The sequence below is a fragment of the Saccostrea echinata genome, unplaced genomic scaffold (assembly GCF_033153115.1).
Source record: "Saccostrea echinata isolate AGI-Se365-2 ecotype Australia unplaced genomic scaffold, CSIRO_AGI_Sech_v1 ptg000007l, whole genome shotgun sequence".
Classification (NCBI taxonomy): domain Eukaryota; kingdom Metazoa; phylum Mollusca; class Bivalvia; order Ostreida; family Ostreidae; genus Saccostrea; species Saccostrea echinata.
Genome location: NW_026889756.1, coordinates 4,850,399 through 4,873,443, shown reverse-complemented (window position 1 = coordinate 4,873,443; position 23,045 = coordinate 4,850,399). Strand labels below are relative to the sequence as shown.

The window sequence follows — 23,045 nt, the reverse complement described above, 5'->3', positions numbered from 1 at the left end:
TTTCAGGTAATCAATAAACTAAAGATACTGTAAGAAAATTCACAAAGTTTAACAACACTGGATTCTCTGAATGCAGCATCCGATATTTACTTTAAAACAAAAGTTATGGACAAGACTTTAGTTATAAACTTTTCTTGTTTGTGACATATCTCGCCCAAAAGACTTCGGGTCAAATTGTAACGCGACATCCGCTCCTAAGAAATATTTTTTTTGTCAATTGTTAGCTTCAAATGTTTCTCCATTTAAAAAAGAAGCCAAGAGAGAAATAATAATTTATCTAGAAGTGACCTTGAACTCGCCAAATTGACATTGATTCAAGATCATGACAGACACTGGTCATAAGTAATATTTGTATGAATTCAAACTTCCATGTTTTCCATTAGAAGTAATGGAACTGCCTGCAAAGAATTCTATACCATGAAGGCATATTCTTGCCATCATAAAAGTCGTTCAAACTTTAAAAATCTCTTGAAATGTGCACAATTGAATATATCATATAAAACAAATCTGAATAAACAAAATGCATTGATTTTGGGGGAAAAAATTAGCATCTATGTCTCTGAGACATAAAGAAAAACTATGCAAATTTCCCAGTTCCCTTTTAAGAAGAGAGATAAACGCACGATTTTTGTTAAATTTTGACTTACATTTTAAGAGAGCGCACACTTGCTCAGGATCTATTATCACATTATTCAATAACATTACATGACTGTCAAAAGATTCAGTCTAAGCAGACCAGTACTCTTTTCCAATCAGATTATCGACGCAAAGTACACTATTTTTTTTCGAAATCATTGAAATGTTGAATTTGTCATTTTTTGTCGTTATATCTAATTTAAGGATGAACAAATTTAATGCTTTGAAGTCTACATATATCCTCATGACTTAGAACATAATTTGAGATTTCCCCATCAAAGTTTGATTTTGGGTGCAGATATTAGCCATTACCGAATATTGTCCTCTTATTCTTTTTCTGAAAGTAATCTTCAGCTTACCCAAACAATTTAAATTGGAGATCAGGACAAACCCTCAGGTCGTACAGTCCCTGTGTGTGTCAAGCATGAGCTTTCATTTTACTAAGTAATTAATTACAAAGTAATGACGTTGAGAAGATTGCGCGAATAAGGTGATTCCCACATACCCCAACACTTTGTTTGCGGGAGATATAAATATGTTCAAATCAAACCAAACACAAAACGGAAGAAATTCAATGATTCTAAAGATTCTTGCTCTTTAAAAAGAAACAATTGGGTGTAATTGTCTTATATTTTTTAGAGTGTTTGAGTTTTTGTGTGTTCACTTTTCACATGTAGGTCGAGGTAAGAAGTCTTCAGGATCTGCTGCCAGATCCTCTACTGTGTAAGTACGCGTCGGTACACAGTCAACTCCATCCATGTTTGAGAGTACGTTCAGGGGACCTTTTGGGTCATTGTAATAAATTCCAACGCTGTCACGAATTCCAAAACTTGGGTCTTTAGGAAAATAGTTGAAAGGCAGAAGGAAGAAGCTGACGTCACCGCCGATGGTTTGCATAATGGGTACCTCATCTGTATGTGGTATGTGATGGATACCTAGGGTTACCCAAGCAACCAGGTCCTGAAAGAAAAATTTAAATACAATATGCTTTCACAACAATATAGTTAGCAAAGGTAGTTTACATAAATTTTCATATCCCTTGTTATTGATCATTAGAAAGGTTACTTTGTTACAGTCACCCGCGTGGCTCAATGGTTAGAGCGTTTGCTCTAGAGTTGCTGAGTAAGGAGTTGGCAATTACGTCACGGATTCGAATCCACTGGAGACCGGTTCTTTAATAAGACCCTATAAACAAAGTTCCTGTGTCGCTGTAGTTGCTTTCACGAAAAAATCCCTCTTTGCTCAAAGGCCGTAAAAGGTCTAAATTTGCAGCATTCTACCGGAAATAGTTGGAGTCCTTATATGAATGACAAATTCTCGAAGGGACGTTAAACAATAAATACGCTTCAATTCGACATCCAGATATATCGACAATATGCCATATCCAGGAATTTGAGATTTAGATATATCGACGACGTTTTCTCAATAAACAATAGACATTTTTATTAATATACTGACTTAATATATACAAATGACTCGAAAGGAAAGACACTATAAAGTCTGTCACATCTGTTTCATTTTTGGATATTTTACTGATTATAGACGTTAATGGACAACTATAGACTGAGCAATATGACAGTCGTGATGACTTCAAATCTTCTATCGTCAACTTCCCGTATTTATGTAGCAATATTTCAACATCACTTGCAATTAGTATCTATTTCTATCAACTGATTCGGCACGCAAGAGCATTTTCTGGGTAGGATCAATTCTTAAACAGTGACAGGCTACTCAAAAATATGTTGGTTTTACAGGGCATACAATAACCTTGTTTAAAATCAGCATTTTGTAAATTCTGTGGTAGATATAATGTCCTTGTTTGCAATTACAACCTAATCATATGGTCGAATTTTGATTGACATATTTCATATAAATTGTTGGGAACTAAAATTGCATCGGTTTTGACCGAGTTGTTTCATATTTTGACTACGGATTACTTTGTGTTCTCGTCATCATTATTGTGGGTTAACAGTGCGATTAGCAGTGCTTACACGATTTATGAGGTCTTACAGACCCTAAAACGTGCTACTACACCAGTTGCACGGTTCGGTTCGTTTTGTGTACGGTACGGTACGCTTCGTGCACGGAACGGTACGCTTTGTGAACGGTACGGTTCGCTTTGTGCACGGTACGGTACGCTTCTTGCACGGTACGGTTCGTTTTGTGTACGGTACGGTTCGCTTTGTGCACGGTACGGTACGCATCTTGCACGGAACGGTTCGTTTTGTGAACGGTACGCTTTGGTGAACCGTATGTAAATTAAGTGGGCGGAGCCTGTACGCTTTAGTTTATGATTGGCTACTTCATAAAGTCGTTTATTTCTTTATTATAATCTCTTTATTCTATATAAATGGAAGGACGGTATTGCAAGCATTTTTAATAATTTTTTTTTTAAGTTAAAGCTATTATAAATATTTCCTTTTTACAACTGTATTTTCGTTATTACATTAACTAGTTGTCTTATTAACTGTATCTTTTTTTAATTTACTTTCTGTATGAACTACTTTCAATTTTTAAAATAAAATAAATTTAGTTTTCTGTTTATTATCTTATTTCGTACACCATTGCCTTATGGTTCAATAACTTAGAAATAAATCGAACATATCAAGAAACACTGCATAACAAGGATGAAAAAAATATTTTGGTTGCGTCGCCATAAAGGCCTTTCTGTATTTTTTTTTTTAAGAATAAGCCTACATATGTTTATTTTCCTTTTCATTTTCCTAATTGAATACAATTACTATTTTAAATATTCACTTATCACACTTTTAAACAAATGAGTTTGATTTTATAAATCCCTCATGCTTTCATTTAATTTCGTCTACCATTCTTTTTACGTTCTTGTCGCTGATGCTTCCTTAAAAAAAACAACAACAACAACAAACAAACAAAAAATTTTTTTTTTCTCTTGACCGAATGATCAAACAAACAATTAAAAAATAAGTTATTATTTTCTTATTTATTTGCTCACTAGGAAAAATACATTGAAAAGTAATCGGTAGAAGTGCACACAATTAGTGCAAAATATTACTTAATTTTTGTGCGCGTAATTGTTTTCCTTTAAACATAAATTTTCCATCAATGTGTAAAAACGCTTTTCAAAGGGAAGTTACAATCAAGAAAACGGTTAAGACAGCTTCAATTCCATCTACAATGTATAAATGTTTATAATATATATTGACTGCAAAGAAAGATTTCCGAAATAAATAATATGTCAAAATGTTACAAATAAATAGTCCGTTTTCAATTATCTAGAAAATAAATAATATGCAGCCATGCATGTTCTCAAAAACTTTGAAAATGAATAATTTGCCCATGCCGGGTGCTATGCCCCCCCCCCCCCCCTGTCAAACTCAAACTTTTTTTATTGAAGATCTAGAAGAAAAGCTGACTGCACATGAAATTCTACTTATTCTGCTGAATAAAACTGGTTCGTTGTTGTAGACCTACTGTATAAGACAGCAAACTGTTGATACACGTGTGAATGTAGGCATATCTGGACTAACGGGATTAGATACGGTTCAATATACACAGCTTAAGTTTTTACCTGTGCACGTGTGATGACTTGATCGAAATTTTCAAATGTTTTAGAGTAAATAACGAAAGCATAGGAAGACGTCAGTCTAGATAAGGAGACTATGGCAAGAAATGTACAGTATGTGTTTCTTAAAAAAAAACAAACTTGGATGAATACGCATGCACGGACTACGCATTTTTTTTTAAAAAAAAGATTAAACTGGGCTCTATGTGTAAATTCCAGGTAACATATTTTACCTCCAGGTTTCAGTGAATAAAGCAAATGAAATTGGAAAATGCTTTAAATAAAAATTAATTCTGACATATATCCAGATTTTTTTTTGACTACTTGTATTAAACTGAAAATTCCATGCGAAAATGTGGCGATCGAACTTTTTGACAGTATGTTATATTGGCGATAACATCTTGGGTTGGTCAGAAGAGTGTTAACCAACACATATTATTTATATATACATCGCTTTTATTTATTTTTTTTTCTAGTGATTGAGAGGCGTTTACATTTTAACATGTCCGGTTATAGAAAAGCACAGAATCCTAATACATTTTTTTAGTGTGACTTGGTTTCCGAGAACGTTAATAGAGACAAGAATAGGGTAGATAAAAACTATAGAAATAAACGATAACCTATTTAATTCACTTTTATTTATTATAAATTGTACACGAAAATATTACGATGCTGCATTTAATATAAAAAAAGTAAGTCAAGCACAACCCGATCATGCATAGCGAATAAGGAATCGCCTCACACTCTGTCGAGTTGTTTTGAAGTCGTAACTATAGTTTTGAGTAGTTTCCTTATATAAACAAATGTAAGTCCAGATGCATGGTACTTAATAATAATATTTTGAATCTCTAGGGTTATTTTCCATACTTCTTTAACGGGCGCTCCGTCGAAAGAAATAAAAAAAAAATTACTTACTGTAATTGGTCATCGCAAGATCGGGGCGTGGCTTGCATAATTATTTCAAAAATTATTCATGAATGGTACGGTTCGCTTTGTGCACGGTACGGTACGCTTCTTGCACGGTACGGTTCGTTTTGTGTACGGTACGGTTCGCTTTGTGCACGGTACGGTACGCTTATTGCACGGTACGGTACGCTTCTTGCACGGAACGGTACGGTTCGTTTCTGAGGTGTAGTAGCACGTTTTAGGGTCTGTAATTTTCTTCTTTACTAGATGAAATCCCGCGCAAGTGTGGGGAATTGAATTTATACCACTACCGACAGAAAAAAGGCTAATAATATATATATTGTAGTTTCTACTGACAGCCTACAGGCTTATAGCAGAAAGAAATACTTTGTTCAGAATCCTGCATGAAGTAGAAGTACGTCTCTACCCCCCCCCCCCCCCCTTTAAACTTAAATAACAATATCATTAACTGACGTTTATTGTGAAACCTGTTATATACTATGTTATGGATATTTTATACACTATGTTACGGATATTGTACTTCAGATGCTCTTATTCATTTCTGTCAAGAATAAAAGCAGTGAATATGCACATTTTACTGAGAAATAGATTTTGGTAAAAATTCACAGGTACTTGGGTCTTGGTTTATAAATATGTATGTACCTTATTGATATGTAAAAACTGTACCTTACCTCTTTTTTTTTACATATCAATAAGGTATATACTTATTTATAATCCAAGGCCCAAGTACCTGTGTAAAAATTAGCTTTTATATAACGCCCTAGGAACACACTGGCGAATTTAGAGAGGGGGCCAATCGCCACCCACCCCCTCCCTTTATGTGTCCAAAGTATACATAAAATTTAATGAATCAATTTTTTTGGTGTCTCCGTGGGCCCCTACCCCAACCCTAAACTGGTTGCCCCTCCCCCCCCCCCCTTTTCAAGATTCCTGGATCCGCCACTGGAATAGGCCGTGTATTTGATACAAAAGACTGTATTCAGAAAAAAATCTGAAGTGTTATAATTGTATTTGAATAATGCCTTATTCATTATAATTCTCTTTTCATTTAAGCAAGTTTATTACGAAGTAAAAATTGTACTTCTAGTTCGTTGCCACGATGCTCTCAGTGAGGAATATATATACAAATTTTACCGATAAATTTATTAGGAAAACCTACTACATATATGTAATAGTCTTTCGATATATAAATATATTCACAACTAACAGTATTATCAATGATCTACCATTATTTCAATGACCATTCAAACAAAAGCTTTTCTTTACGTTAAAGCAGCTTTAATCGCCTCGTTTTTCTTTTTAACATCGGGCTCGATGCTATATGATGTTCTAGAAGCTTCCATCAATATTACGATCGGTGAATGACGAAAATAATTTGCACATTTTCCTTTTTAATCGGTTATCACAACTCATTTCTTTTATATCATTTAAATCAAGTTTTGATTGAATAATTCAGTAATGACGTTTAATGAATTAAATAAACGATTTCTTGTTGTCAGTTTCATTAAAAATTGCCAGTAACTTAGATCCGCCAACCCGGAAACGCCACCGTACTCACGTTTTTGCTATTTCATGGCTGTTTTTAGAAAATAAAAGTTGACTTTTAATTTAATGTACGATACTTACAATGCAAGTGAAATTTAAATATAGATTACCGACATCATCTTATATCGTGTGTATTCTTAGAGGAGTAAGTAAGAACTCTGGTGCACCCGTTTCGGAGTTTATTTGCAAAATTTATTAATTTATAAGTATAGATTTTAAATGAGGAATTAATTGCATTTGAGAAAAAATACCCCCCTCCCCTCTCTAAACAAATCTCTTTCGGGAAAGTCTTAAATGCATAAAAAATGAAAACAATTTAAGGATAGTTTACCAATTACAGAGAATGGAATTTGAAGTTTTACCTCTTGCAGAATGGGTTCATCTCCTATAAAATTTTCAAAATTTACCACCCTGTCTTCTCCATCAAAGGTAGCGTATTTAGAGCTACTATATTGTTCAGTTTCTTTTCTCTTTGTGACCGCCAATTGATACCTCATCCACGATGCTCCTGGCTCGTTCCCTACTCCTTCTTTAAACAGATTCTTGGACATTCCTCTTGAAAAAAGCCGATAGGCTTTAGGATTCCCAAACTTATCCCTATTTCCTTCATTGTAGAACACATGTTATCGGGGTTGGCTAAAATTGTATCTAAAAGCGGCTTCTCTCTCCGTGGCATAATCTACTTTAACTATTTTAGTTTGGAACCATTTCTCGGGATACCTTCCCTTTAGGAATTGATTTGGAACACTTTCTTCACGTATATCGTATGTGGAGTAGCTGTTTTTGGTGCCTCCGATGTCAAGATCAACCTTAAAATTAAACATATGATGATGAAGCATGCCAGTGGCTTGTTTGTTTATCTGGAAGCCATATTTGCAGGTGTTTTGGACGTAGGACGGCAAATCAATCCCTGATGTCGTTACCTTTGTTTCCATTGCACCATTGTTGTAGAACATAAAGTCATAAATATAATCATAGTTAACAAGCGTGGCTATCATTCGGAGAACAAGTACGGTATTAGGTGCACCTTCGTAATAGCCAGAAGGATAATCGTCTGCTACATAATGTCGTCTGAGTGGGATACCAGTATTGTGTTCGAAAACGCATATAGAGTTCTTTTTTATAACTGGCATATCGGAAGTTTCCGACATAAACCTTGAATCAGCAACAGTTGCGTGAGTTGGACAATCAACGCCTGGAACTAATGTCTGAATGTTGTTTCCAATCAAAACGACACTGTCAAAGAAATTGGCAAATCTACCTATCGGTTCCGAAGACGAATAGAAAACTGTCATTTCTGAAAGACCTAACTGATAAACGATAATCTCATTTTTGAATTTTATTTGGTAAAGCTGAGGACCATGAGTAGGTGATACTCCAAACTGAAAGTCCCAGTTCATGTAGTGAACTGACTGGCCTTTGATTGAGTAACGTTTTCCGTCTGGTTCCACTTGAGTTGGAGGTCTTTGTGGATGTGGAGGAAACACTTGAGATGGAAGTGGATCAGAGGGGAAACTCACATGAAGTTTTTTCACCATTCCTCTTAGCCAAGCTTTTCTAAATGACTGAAGCGAATCAAACAGTTGGCCATTGTACCAGACATCTGAAGTCTGTGGTGTAGCCGTCCCATTCACGGTGACAAGAACAACAAAATCAACAGGATTAAGGGTACTGGGGCGTCGTCTTTGAAGAAAAGGAAACCAGAAACCTCGAAAACCTTCATCTCGAACTCCCGAAGTTATTGCGGCGTAAGGAACCACCGTTTCAAATCCAAGACATCTGTTTCCACAATTCACTAGAGAACCCTCAAAACTCTCAAACAAAATATCTCCTGCTAACCTATTAGTCTCTTCTATGAGAACTTCAATAGCTGCTGACGTTTCTGGATTTGTGAATGGTCTGAAGGAGAATGGGATATATCTAGGTATTCCACAAAATCCTGGTCGTGGAGTTAGCTGCACGCAGTACTCTGCAACAACAGGATTCACTTTACCACCGTGGAACACAGTGACCAATGCTTCCCTTTGTATTTGGCTATGAGGATTACACTGAATGTCTTTCTTTTTAGGAAGAATTAATTCCATAGAGTAAATGTAGGTTGATGACAAAGTTGCCTCACTCTGCAAAGTCAAATTCAAACTTCTTTGCGCAAACATGAAATTGAAAATTTCTTTAATTTCTTGACTTGTCAGATCATGAAAAGGTGGCGGGTTTTCAGGTTCACAGAGATCAATGGAATCTTTAAATGGCGATCCATGACATATAGGACATCCATTTGGTATATTTACATCATTCGTGGGGACTGTAAGAAAAACAAAATAAGAAAATTTAGACGATGAAGCTAGCAATTTTATAAAATTACTCACAAAGAACCAAACTTAAAAATCGAACGAAATATAATGTTTAAGGTAGGTCAATCCCGACACTGTTAAGTCAACGTTTTTTAAAAGACGTAAATTATCAAAGAGTTGATCCAAAAGTTGAAATTGACGCCCCAAGGAATTTACATATTTTTTTCCTTAATAGAAGTAATGAAGTAATTCGTAAGGTTGTTGGATTTTAAAAACAAAACAAAAAAAGTTAAAGTTATACTTTTGCAGTTGCCATAGAAATGGTTGTTTAAAAATGCAGGGGAGAAATTAATTCCTTCATTATTATTTCAATTCTAAAGACCGTGTGGGATAAAAAATTCTAAATGTCACAAGAAATGAAAATGACGCTATTAATCGTTTGCTTCAGCTTAAACCAGTCTTATCGATTTTTCTGGATATTTACTTATTTTTTTTTAATGATTTGTTGTTGTTGATCAAAAGTCAATGTCAATTAAGTTTTGGGGAAATATCGGGAACGCTCCTTCTCATATGTATTAATAATTTACACTGGTAGAACATTCACATGTTAAATTGTTTCGCGGTTTAGTGTTAATTGGTAGAAAGATAAATGAGATGGATGGGTAAAAGCACAGAAAATGAGTGGAAATATGAGGAAAATGATAAATTCTTGTGCTGACATTAAACGTCACCAAACGTGACGTGACATATTTAACTGAACGTTACGTCAAAGTCTGCCCGGATTTTTCAACTCCCCATTTAAAGAAAGCTTGCGTAACAAGGAAAGTAATAGGAACGAGGTGAAATTTTCCCGTTTATCAGCATAGTCTTGTCTTACCACATTTTTAAAAGAAATTCCCCACGATAAATTTAAGTCTAGCCTTTTTGACACCATTGACAGCTGCTTTTTCAATCAAAATGGAACTCGTAAATATACTAACCTTGTCATTTGTCATTTGCGAAATTATTTTGTTAAAAACATTCTTACTGTACACAAAAGATACTTGGGTCTCTTATTGATAATATCTGTGTAGCTTTTGGAGATCAGGAGCGGGATTCATAAACACTCTTAGATTTTTCTTAAAAGTTTTACTTAAGTGCTAAAAAAAAATCTTAGCTAAGAAAAAATCTTAAATTGTAATTCATAAAAGTTCTAAGCATAATTCTTAGCTAAGTTTCACTCTAAGAAAAATGACATACTTAAGTCGAAGCTCTATGACAACAATAGCAATTTGCCGTACTTTTTGCTACAACAAACGCGCTCTTTTGTGAAAGAGATAATAAATTCAACAAGTTTGACGTAAAATTAGCAGACTGGAAAAACGGAATCGCAGACGAAAAGGACGCCCAATTGGAATGCTGACAAAACCCTTGCCTTAACTAATTTGGTAAATGAAAATAAACATATTCTGAGAGGGAAACTAGGACCATTATTGACATCAGACATGAAAAATCGGACGCGGCAAAGCATTGCGCAAACACTGGCTGCAATGGGTGCTGGACCAGCTAGGACAGCTTCATAGGTGGAGAAAAAATGGCATAACATTTTCTCCAAATCTAAGTCAGAAATATCTGATCACAGGAGAGTATTACTGGGACAGGTTGGTCATTACACAAACACTATAAAATGTATTTTTCACTCGATCCGTGTTCATCTCAATCATGACTTTGTATTAGTGCATGTATCCTTCAGCAATAATGTTAAACTCAGTATGAGCCTTTCTATGCATGAACTGTGCTACAATTCCTGGAGAAGACAGACTTTTAATAGTTGCGTTAATGGCCCTAGACACAGTAGACTGTGAAACCCCCAAGTCATCTCCATTGCATAACTGCATTTTACCGGTGGCAATCTTAGAGTCAGTAAAATTTTCTGCAGAGGGGATATTGCACGATTTCTCCTAAAACTACTTAAAATTTCATATCCAATCAATCTCTCTTTGAAAAGAATACTAGCTGAATCTAATCTAAACCTCTCCACAAGTTAAGCATCACTGTATACTGCTAAACAATCTTTTTTTCCCTGAAAAATCGTCTGTGTAATCTAATGGCAGCCATTTTCATTCAGTACTTAAGTTTTTTCTTATAACTTTAAGACTACTATTGAGTGCTCTTAGATTTAAGACTATTTAAGAATTTTCTTAGACTTTAAAAGTTTAATGAATAAAACTTAAGATAAAAACAAAGTCCTAGTGTCACTTAAGTATTTTTTTTTGGTTTAAGAAATTCCTTGCACATAAGTTTATTTTAAGAGTGTTTATGAATCCTATAGGCACTAATTGTACTCCTTTATTAGCAGACTTGTTCTTATATTCCTTTGAAGCTGATTTTTTTTTCAAACACTTCTACATAAAAAGAAGGAAACGCTTGCTGTGGCTTTCAACTCCACATTTACATATACTGACGACGTATTGGCAATTAACAATAGTTACATCCATTCATATGTTGATTCGATATATCTCAGTGAATTTGAAATAAAAGACACACCAGAAAGTGACTGAGACACATTTGTTTCATATTTGCTCATTTTACTGGAAAAAGACGTTAATGGTAACCTAGCAACAAAATTTTATGATAAACGTAATGACATCAACTTTTCTATAGTCAAATTCCCTTATTCATGTAGCAATATCCCCTTATCACCTGCATAATTGGTTGATGCCTCCCAGTTGATTAAATACACAAGAGCATGCTGTACGTACAATCAATTTCAAAAGAGGCAAGCTATTAACCAACAAGTTGAAGAAACAAGGATATCAACAGTGTCGTTTGAATTCATCATTTCGCAAGTTCTATGGTCGATACAATACCCTTATCAGCAGATTCATTCTATCATTAGATCAATTGCTGACTGACGTTTTTCATACTTATTGACAATCCATTTTTTACACACTGAAATTTCTACGGATTTTTCCAGTTATCCGATCATGACAAGGAGCACACGGCGGGTGTGATCGGTTAACAGGGGATGCTTACTCCTCAATGAAACGTGATCCCACTTCTGATGTTTTTAGAGGCTCGTGTTTGTTCTGCTCCTGATTAGTATTGTTTAAATGGATTATGAACTTGAATACTGTTCGTTATCTCCATTTTTTATAAAATATATTTTTGGCACAATATAGCATTTAAACACTAATTGTAATATTTTCTTTTATAAAACTTTCATGTTAAATAAATGTTAAATGCTAAAATCTTATTTGCTTCGACGCATTTAACAATCCGTTATGTCACCCTCAGCGTTAGCAACACACTCGACAAGGGGTAACACAACGAAATTGTCACATGCGTGCATATCATACGCATACTGTTAGAATGCTCAAGACGTCAGTTATGCGATTGAAAGAAGTCTTATAAACTTGACGTAAACAAAAGCTTGCGTCCGATGTAGCTTACTTGAGAACAACGAACGACAGGCGAAGCATGCTTGCAAGTGCAGAAATAACGAAACTTCAGATGATAAAAAATTCTTTGAGTATCAAACAAACAATAAAGAGATCAGTAAATCTTTTTTGGAAGTTTTCTTATAGAGAAAAATAGTAGCGGGGAGTTTGAAATCTTTCTAAACGTGAACGTAAAAACGATATATATATATATATATATATATATATATATATATATATATATATATATATATATATATATATATATATATATATATATATATATATATATAAAATTCAAAAATAGTTAAAAGATGATGTCACACAGTAAAAATAATCATAAAAGAAAAAGAAAATGCGCAGTTTCCAAATTTCATTTAACACAAGCGCTTTCTGGATTTAACAATTCTTCTTCAGGTCTACATACTTTGACCTGTATGTAGACCTGAAGAAGGATTGTTAAATCCAGAAAGCGCTTGTGTTAATTGAAATTTGGAAACTGCGCATTTTCTTTTTCTTTTATGATTTTATATATATATATATATATATATATATATATATATATATATATATATATATATATATATATATATATATATATATATATATATATATATATATATATATATTGAATATTTCGAGCATACGATTATTTTAAAATTTCTTAGAGTAAAAGTATGCATGGCCATAGTTTTGACATTTGGGAAAAAAAATCTTCATATTTTGAAATTTTCTCTTAATATCCGTGTACCACTAGAAATTGTCCCTCATACAGTCCCTGAAACGTTCTATTTTTCCATTTTTACGTTTCTTTATGTTCACCGTTCTTATTGTTCGTTCAGGATGTGCTCACCATTAAAACTATTTTTTTATTTTGCGTTCACCGTTCCACAACTGCTCGCGTTCACCGTTCACAAAACGTTCAAGTTTGCTAACCTTTCGTTCACTTTGCGTTCAACTTTCGCGGGTCGTTCAGTTTTTGTTTCTTCATTGTCATGAACTAGTGAAAATACTTGCTGTGAAATGACCTACTGGGAAATGTTAACGGAGAGAAATAACTTAGTAAAAAAGGGGTTTTAGAGAGAAATGACCCAACAACGCGTCAATCATACCAGGTGCTTCTATCTAGTGTATTTTTGATAAATGTTGGAATCAGAATTGACCATGAAAATATATACTTCAGCGCTTCGGAGTTCCTCGCGAGGCTCGTGCCTCGCACACTAACCTCGGACGTAAACAGTGTTTAACCATTTTGCTTATACAATCATGTGTTCAATTTCAAAATTGCTCCAGATATAATTCCTTTGAAATCCAATTTACTTTGAGGCATGTCCAACACTAGAATTCAGCTCTCAATACGTCTAACAAAAAGGTTGTAATCAATACAGAGGGACTTAGAAATTGAAAAAGAAAATTTCGGTGAACTTTATGCAATGCAAAATACAAAATGAGTTAAAAGGTACTTCTGGCGGGGAAATACAGCTATTCGATGAATACTCCTCCACCAATCGCATCCAATGGTCCTATGGAGCGTTGCGTAGTCAGTCGAGAATCGCTGATTGACTTAAGCGGGACAAGACTTTATTGACAGGTCAATCGCGTGAATTAAATCTATAAAAAGCTGTGACTGACGTTGAAATTAAAAAAAACCTTTATTATTTTTAAATCGGTGGACTGATATTGTAAATAATTTAAACAATAATATTTCTTGATATAAGTGTATGCAGACATATATTCTCTGGACATTTAAGATTCCAGTTTCAATAATAGTATCATGTGGAAAAAAGAATAACTTTACAGAATATAAACATGTAAACATACGAAAATCTATAAAGCCACGGAACTATCAGTTATAGACTGTTACACCATATTATTTAAAAATCAATACCTAGTGTTTATTTCTAATAATATTTATATATGCCTATTTGTATCACTTTCTCACAATATAAATCGCCTACGTGGCGCAGTGGTTAGAGGGTTCGCTCTAGAGTCGCGGTGTAAGTCGCGGAGTTGATCCTTACGTCGCGGATTCGAATCCCACTGTGGGACGTGGAGACCGGTCCTTCCGATGAGACCGTATAAACCGAGGTCCCGTGTCGCAGTAGGTGCTGGCTCGAAAAAGAACCCTCACTGCTCAATGGCCCTAAGTGCCGAGTATAGGTCAAAATTTGCAGCTCTCCACCGGCAAATGGTGGCGTCTCTATATGAGTGAAAAATTCTCGAGAGGGACGTTAAACAACAAACAAACAAACAGAATATAAATCCCTTGGGGGGGGGGAGGGCAAACTAAGTAGTCGCTTCATAAATCAGTGAAAAATAGAAATGTCAAATGTATTATTGCACGAAAATATTTGAATACATTCATATTTATGAGAAACATCCACAGACCTATGCAAAATATTTCTTACTGTGATAATTGTGTTTACTTTTTCCCACCAAATCGCCTTTTCTTCTACATGAAATTATTTTCAGTTATTTCAGTAAATTGGTCATCTCGTGTTGTAAAAATTACAATTTAAAAAGATCAAGTAAGAATACTGGGCACATTGCGCCATCCCACATGAAAAGCACTTCGATTCCGATATAAATTATTACTTGCGTAACTTCCGTTAGGCACACACTCACTCACACACAATTGGGCTAACTTCGATGCAAGGGCATAATTACCATGTCAATTTTATAGAATAATTTTCTTTATTGTAAGGGAGATTTCGATATCAGCGACACTGTTATACAGCGATAAATTCTCTGTAACTAATCCATTCTCCTTACTTTTGATATAAATATTTTTGCACAGAATATTGCAAGAAACATAAATGCATGCATATTGTGCATTATTGTTACAAGTACAGATATAACATTTTTTCTCATAAACTGCTGGGATCCTTATTTATTTCTTTTCTTCAGAAAGTCTTCACAACAACAACAGTAACAAAAATATCATACTCTCTTAAAATAGTTGTCGGCACTCCAAAATTTATCTTTTTTATATTTACCTCACAATAGAATAAGTACAATGCGAGGAAAACACCCGAAACATTTCCAAAAAATCGTTCATCTTCCATTTACACTTCACTCATTCGCGTTCTGCGTTCGTTCACCTTACACTAATCGTTGCTTTCAGCATTCACACATCGTTCACTCACCGTTTGCTCTGCGTCGGATCAGAGTTCGTTCATTGGTATTAACTCGTCGTAAAGCGTTTCATGGTTGTAAAAATCTTATTTTTAGTCGATTTTGATTGCGATTTTTAAATTGAATTTTGTTCAATTGTCATCGTTGTATTCAAATATGTAATGAATATTGAATTGTTATTGATAATTATGATATTAGAAAGCTGCCAAATCATTGTTTTATATAATTGAATAAAAGTTAAACAATTTAATTGAGTAAAAAGTAGCATTACCCTGACAACAAACAGAAGATGTTTCTGCTGTTCCAACACAATGGTAACCCCTAGGACACTGTTTTACACCATACTGAAGGCAGTTCGTGGTTTCTCCATTCACCCGAAAAGGCTGTCCAACTTTACACGGGTTTGTCTCTGTTAATGATGACAAATTCATAGTTTATCATCTGATTCATTAAGAATTATTATTTTCATAAATATGCCAAAAAAAAAAAAATAAAAAAAATAAAAAAAAAATAAAATAAAATAAAATAAAAAAAATAATAAATAAATAAAAAAAAAAAAAAAAAAAATAAATTTTAAGATTTATTTTCATAACTACTTCTGAATTTTGAAAATAAACCTCTTGCAACAGAAGCATTGGAAAAGGGAACAAATACAGAGAACATACAACTGATATATTGATGCAAATATTTTCTGAACCTCAAAGCTTTGCAATGAAAATCTATGAAAGCCAAACAGAGCCAGTAGTGGCATGGAAATTAGTCTGCATTCGTCAAGAATTGTTTTAATACTTCCGCTTCTAGATTTGTATGCTTTCTTTCTTTTTTGTTATCTTCTAACAAATGTAAAAAATATAAAGGCAAATGATTTAGTGATTCCAAATGAGTTTTTTTAATTGAAATAACGATTTTATCTTTTTAACATTTTTTATCTTCGTTATATAAGATTAATGATAATAAAAAATAGTATTTACAATTAAAATTATTTGAATTAATATACACAGTAATATCAAATGTTGATAACAGTTCCGACTTTATGATTGTGAATACTTGTAGGGCTCTTTAAATTATTTTTCCATAAGCACATTTGGTCAAAGTCCTCATTAAATCATCTTGCAATTCGAATAAATTTCTTGCATAGTTAGTATTTATTGATTAGGTTCAGTCACCTTTTATCAATTGCATTTTCAATCATACTTTCAAACTAATGAAATATTAATTCAAATTAAACGAAAAGAATAAAAAACTAGATGAGATCTCGTTGCGAGCAACGAGTGGGTCTTCCGTCCGATTTCTGCTAAGATGAGATAAGAATTTGACTGAGATTTTCGTTCAAATATAATGAGGTAAATAAATTGTTAAGAAGAACAATTTTGCTTCGGTAATGTTTAACAAAATATAGATCATTAAAGAGTATCGGATGAGACCGTATAAACCAAGGTCCGGTGTCGCAGTAGGTGCTGGCACGAAAAAGATCCCTCACTGCTCAATGGCCGTAAGTGCCGAGTATAGGACAAAATTTGAAGCTCTCCATCAGCAAGTGGTGGCATCTCCATATGAGTGAAAAATTCTCGAGAGGAACGTTAAACAACATACAAACAATTAAAGAGTATAGATCAAAGATTTTCGGCCCTTCTTGGCTCCTAATGTGAGAGGTCAACCCCTTTTTCTTGATATCATTTTAAAGCTCTCAGGATTTGAAACACTTTTTGATCAACAACTTTTCAGAAATTCTTTTTTGTTTTCGGGATGTATGCAAAAGAAATATTAAGGGCCGCCTCTTCAAGTCCTAAATGGGAGCGTCTAGCAAAAATTGAACGAGTGCATATTGTTCAGAATATTATTTTGAACGTATTTTGTTCAATACTGTTTATCAAAATATTCTTTTTTTTTCGAAATATATTGCGCCAAAGATTATGCAATCTGGGCACTAATCACCCCTTATTGCGTAACATATGATGTCAACATCATTTTATTTAAAAGAGTGTGAAGATGAGCGATTTTGCTCCAGTAATATATTACAAAATATTGATCATTAAAGAGTTATTGATTGTTTACTTTCGGCCCTTCTTGGCCCCTAATTTAAGGGGTCAGACCCTTTTCGTTGATATCACCTTAAAACTCTCATTATTTTGAACACTTTTTGTTCAACAACTATTCAAAAATTGTTTTTCGTTTCCGAAATATATGCGAAAGATATATTTAGGGGCCAGCCCTGCAACTCCTTATTAGGGACTTTTGTCAAAAATCAAAAGGTTACATATTTTTTAGAACATTATTTTGAATATATTTTATTCAATAATGCTTATCAAAATATTTCCAACTTTTGAGATATAAAGCGTCAAAGATTTAGCATTCTGGCCCCATATGGCCCCTAATTATGTCACATATGATGTTAATATCATAATATATAGTTGTAAATTGTTGAGATTAACATTATTGGTTCAGTAATGCATTACAAAATATTGATTGTTAAAGAGTTATTGATCAAAGACTTTCGGCCCTTCTCAGCCCCTATTTTGAGGGTCCAGTCCCTTTTCCTTTATACCACTTTAAAGTTCTCATGATTTTGAACACTTCTTGTTCAACAACTAGTCAGAAATTCTTTTTGTTTCCGAGATATTTGCAAAAGATATATTTAGGGGCCGGCCCTTCAACTCCTTAATGGGGACGTTTAGCAAAAAATGATAGGTTGCATATTGTTTAGAACATTATTTTGAACATCTTTTGTTCAATATTGCTTATCAAAATATTTCCCACTTTTGAGATATGAAGCATCAAAGATTTAGCATTCTGGCCCCTTATGGCCCCTAATTATGTAACATATGATATGAATATCATAATATATAGTTGTAAATAGTTGAGATAAACATTTTTGCTTCAGTAATGCATTACAAAATATTGATCGTTAAAGAGTTATTGATTGAAGACTTTCGGCCCTTCTCAGCCCCTAATTTGAGGGTCCAGCCCCTTTTTCTTCACATCATTTCAAAGCTCTCATGATTTTGAACACTTTTTATTCAACAACTAGTCAGAAATTCTTTTTCGTTTCTGAGATATTTGCAAAAGAAGTATTTAGGGGCCGGCCCTTCAACTCGTCAATGGGGACGTTTAGCAAAAAATGAAAGGTTGCATCTTGTTTAGAACATTATTTTGGACATCTTTTGTTCAATATTGCTTATCAAAATATTTCCCACTTTTGAGATATAAAGTGTCAAAGATTTAGCATTCTGGCCCCTTATGGCCCCTAATTATGTAACATATGATATGAATATCATAATATATAGTTGTAAATAGTTGAGATAAACATTTTTGCTTCAGTAATGCATTACAAAATATTGATCGTTAAAGAGTTATTGATCAAAGACTTTCGGCCCTTCTCAGCCCCTAATGTGATGAGTCAGCCCTTTTTCTTTGATATCATATAAAAGATCTTGTAATTCTACACAATTTCTGTTCAATATGTTTTAATAAAATACTCATATTTAAAAAGTTATCGTAAGAAATGTCTCTAAAATTCACTCATGATTCGCTTCCTAAATTTTGACCCCTACCGAGCTTCCATACTAGGCACTTCCGGAAGATTTGAAAACCCAGGTGATCAATGGCAACATATCCTCTATCATCGCTGAAAATTTCAGCACTCTAGCTTTAATCGTTTTTGAGTTCCATTGCAGACAAGGAGGTCCTCTGAATTTTGATTAAAGGGCGATAACTTCCGACCGGAAGTGAATTTCAAAAAAATGAGAAAAACGTATAAGGTTCAGACAAAGATACATCTTCCCTGAAATTTTCAAGTAAATCGATCGAGCCAACTCCGAGAAATCTTCTGCACAAAAATTGTAAAGAAAAAAAAAGAATAATAATAATAATAATAAAAGTGAAAAAGAAACAATAGAATAATAGAAGGGTCTTCCGTTGGAGACGGAAGACCCTAAAAATGCAAATTTCAGGGAAAAAATACAAAGTTTTACTAATTGTTACCTCAAAGATTATTGTCTTTGAAACTGTACCAAGAAGTACTCTCTACCTTAACCGATTTGTACGTTTATAACTTAACAGGAACAGATTTGCCCTTATGTATTTTCAGCTGTAAATCACAGACTGACATATATAAGTGATGATATGTACATATATAGGAAATTGACATTAACATTTTAATGAATGTATTGTTAGGTGTTCGTCCTAATTTACTTATATGTCAAAACAGTGTTATTACAAAAGAAAATAAACATGTAGCTATAATACGACGGCTTTTCCGAAAGCTTCCCAGGGAAATTTTGTTGTGAGCCCGCTACGTGCATGAATTTGAAAAAAAAAAAGAACTGCAGATAAAAACGCTATGCATTTTCCAGTAAATATGTAAGAATTTGATGTTTCCTGATGAGTTATAAAAATATACCGCTAAATCTTCCATATAAAATTGATTTAAGGAACATTTTCCTTCACTCGTAAAGAAGAATACAATTACAGAACTCTTGTCTTTGATTAAAAAATTAAACATCGTAATGGGATATATTGAAGTATAAACATTTTGACTTCGTTGCATAATTAGTTTTGATAACAGAATATCCCTAACAAAAGTTTGATATAGTTAACTAAGGGTAACAAGAGTAATGATTTAACAATTTCAAATTCTATGTCAAAATGCTTTGAATTATTATAGAAAAATTTTGATACTAAAGTAGAAATAGTCATCCCCAATATTTGTCTGTAATGGATGGAATAGTAAGACATTTAAACATTTATTTCAGAAATTTACCCTTACAACAGTAAGCGAGATAATATATATATTTATCACTGACTCAACATATTACAATGTATAAATATATCTTCAGAAACTTGCCCTATTACAACATATAATTAATTCTCAGCAACTAACTTTCCATTAACATAAGATTAATTCCTAGCAACTTAACAGTACCAGATATAAATCATTTTCAGATATCTATTCTATCAAGATATAATTAATTCATGAAACTCACCCTATTAAAATTCATAATCAATTAATCAGAAACCTATCCTATTATAACACATAGTTAATTCAGCAGATACCTCCTTATTACAACATAATCACTAATTCTTCAGAAACCCATCTTAACAACATATAAGTAATTCATTAGAAACTTGCATTAACAACGTATAATTACTTTTCAGAACCTTACATTAACTACACATAATAACTTCTCAGAATCTTACATTTACAACATATAATTACGTATCGGAATATTACCTTTGCAACAAATAATTTCTTCTCAGAAACTTATTTTTACAAATTTAAAACTTCCTCTCAGAAATTTACCCCTGGAACATAAAACTACTTCTGAGAAACAATCTTACAAGATATACAATTACTTTAAAGAAAGTTTTTACAACATATTATGAATACATCAGAAACTTACCCCACACTACACTATATAATAAATTCTCACAAACTTGACCTAACAGCATATAATTAATGCACCAGAGACTTACATTTACAACATTCAAAAGAAACTCATTGTAACAAGATATAATATGGTCTAAAAAAGCTACCCTAACTACACCTTATCACTTCATCAGAAAACAATGACCAGACAGATATATCTAATATTCACCGGAGACTTACCCTTACAGCAGTAGCCGGGCTGATTGTGAAATTCTTGTATACAGTTATATCCTCTAGGGCAGCTTTGGAGGTATTTATGACATAATGTTGTGATACCCTTATCCGCCCCATGTAGTCCATACTTACATTTTTGATAATGTGGAGCCGTCTGATGAGGGCCTAAAATATACAGATATTGGTATTATTGTTTAAAATAATCAGAAAAATAAGTATAAAAGGTAGGTTAAGGCTTCCCAGAGAATACCCGGTATCACAGAGCACTCTGTGCCGTAACTTCTCTGAACTATCAAAATATGACGTCATAATGGAAAATGACGTCAAGTCACTGTTAACTTGAGTTGTTATGACGGGGAGAGTGTCATGAACTTTACACTATATTTCAAACTGCATGTAAAATGCTAGATAGCTATTGCAAAATTCACGAGTCGTTAAAGTTTTTTTAAAGATTTATATGTCCGAATATTTTAAAAATTACACCGCTTACGTTCCCTTGATTGAAATTCAGCAGGCTCAAAATGCTTACGAAAAATATACTTTTAAAATGTACTCTGTTTTATACCCGTGGTTGGAGGTAGAATTTATTTTGTGTGTATAAATGAGTCTGGCGCAGGTGATTAATGAGGATTAATCTGAGTTTTCTTGTAGAAATCTGTAAGAAGAGGTTCTTCTCTAACTGGATATTGCTTGGGAAAAATGTGTTATATCTTTGTTTTAATACAAATAACGCTTGTGTGGAAAATACCCACAAATATGTAGGTAAGTTGAATTTCTCACAAAATATTTTGTACCCAATTAATACTATAACTTTTCCCAAGCACATTTCCAGTACTATCTCTATATCGAACTATCTTTATATTTACAAAACCACAATTCACATCATAATGAAATTTGGTACACATATAGTCATACACATGTGTTATAAATAACAGATGTTAAATAATGATTTGCTCCGTGTTTGTGACGTCAAAATGTGAAAATGACGTCAATATGTATGTCATTTGTGCCTGGGCAGAACAATGGCAGATGTGCATTAAAATCGGAGATGACTCAAAAAATAATAAACACTGAAACCTCATTTTATTTCTTTTATGGAAGTAATTCAATTAGTTCGCGAACTTTTTGATCACCCCTCGTATTTAACTGAAACGAGGTATATGTAGAAGCAAAATATTCCAAAGTTTGCTGGTATTGCTGCACAAATATAAACAGCTTAGCTGTATAATTTCTATTTGTAAAGTTATATGTTGAATAAGGGGAAAAATATACAGTCCGGTATAAGTTTCCTCAAATTTCGATCAATTGAGAAAATGCCTAGGATTTGTGCAGCGGTTTTATTAATCTATAGAATATTCTTCTCAGCATAACTTTTCGTTGTCTTCACCTATTTTATTGACGTATATTCACAACAAAAGTGTACCATATCCTGTTAGAGCTACAAAATCAGTGACGTGTAATTTTACATTTTGCATTTTTATGCCAAAATGTTGCTTTCGATCAAACCGCTCAGGTATACATGAATAGGTCACCTTCAAAGTAAAAAAAGAGAATTGTCATGGGGAGGTATGATCCACTTATCTGAAGAAAACAATGGTTCTAATAATATACATGTAGACCTTATATATGTTTTATTTAACATTTTGAGTTAAATTGTCATTATACCATGCAGTTTCTTACCGGTTTGTTGATGCATGACACCTTCGGCCCTCGTAACAAGAAGTGCAATCACAAGCGACTGTAATATCTAGAAAAGTCATGATTTTCTTGTTATTTATCTAGTTTAATATTCAAGTAAAATAACAAAAATATATATTGAGTAACATATGTTTACTTTACATATGTTTACTTTTACAGTGATACAATACAACTTGTGAGCAGAGCAAATATGAAACATCAAGTAGAATCAGGAGCCGTTGAGGAATAAGCATCCCCTGTCAAACTGTCACAAT

General features: G+C 33.4%; 1 pseudogene; it reads right to left on the bottom strand.

Annotated features, from left to right (window-relative positions):
• Nucleotides 1-1,255: 1,255 nt before the first annotated feature.
• Nucleotides 1,256-22,834, bottom strand: LOC133180745 (putative amine oxidase [copper-containing]; annotated as a pseudogene).
• Nucleotides 22,835-23,045: the final 211 nt, after the last annotated feature.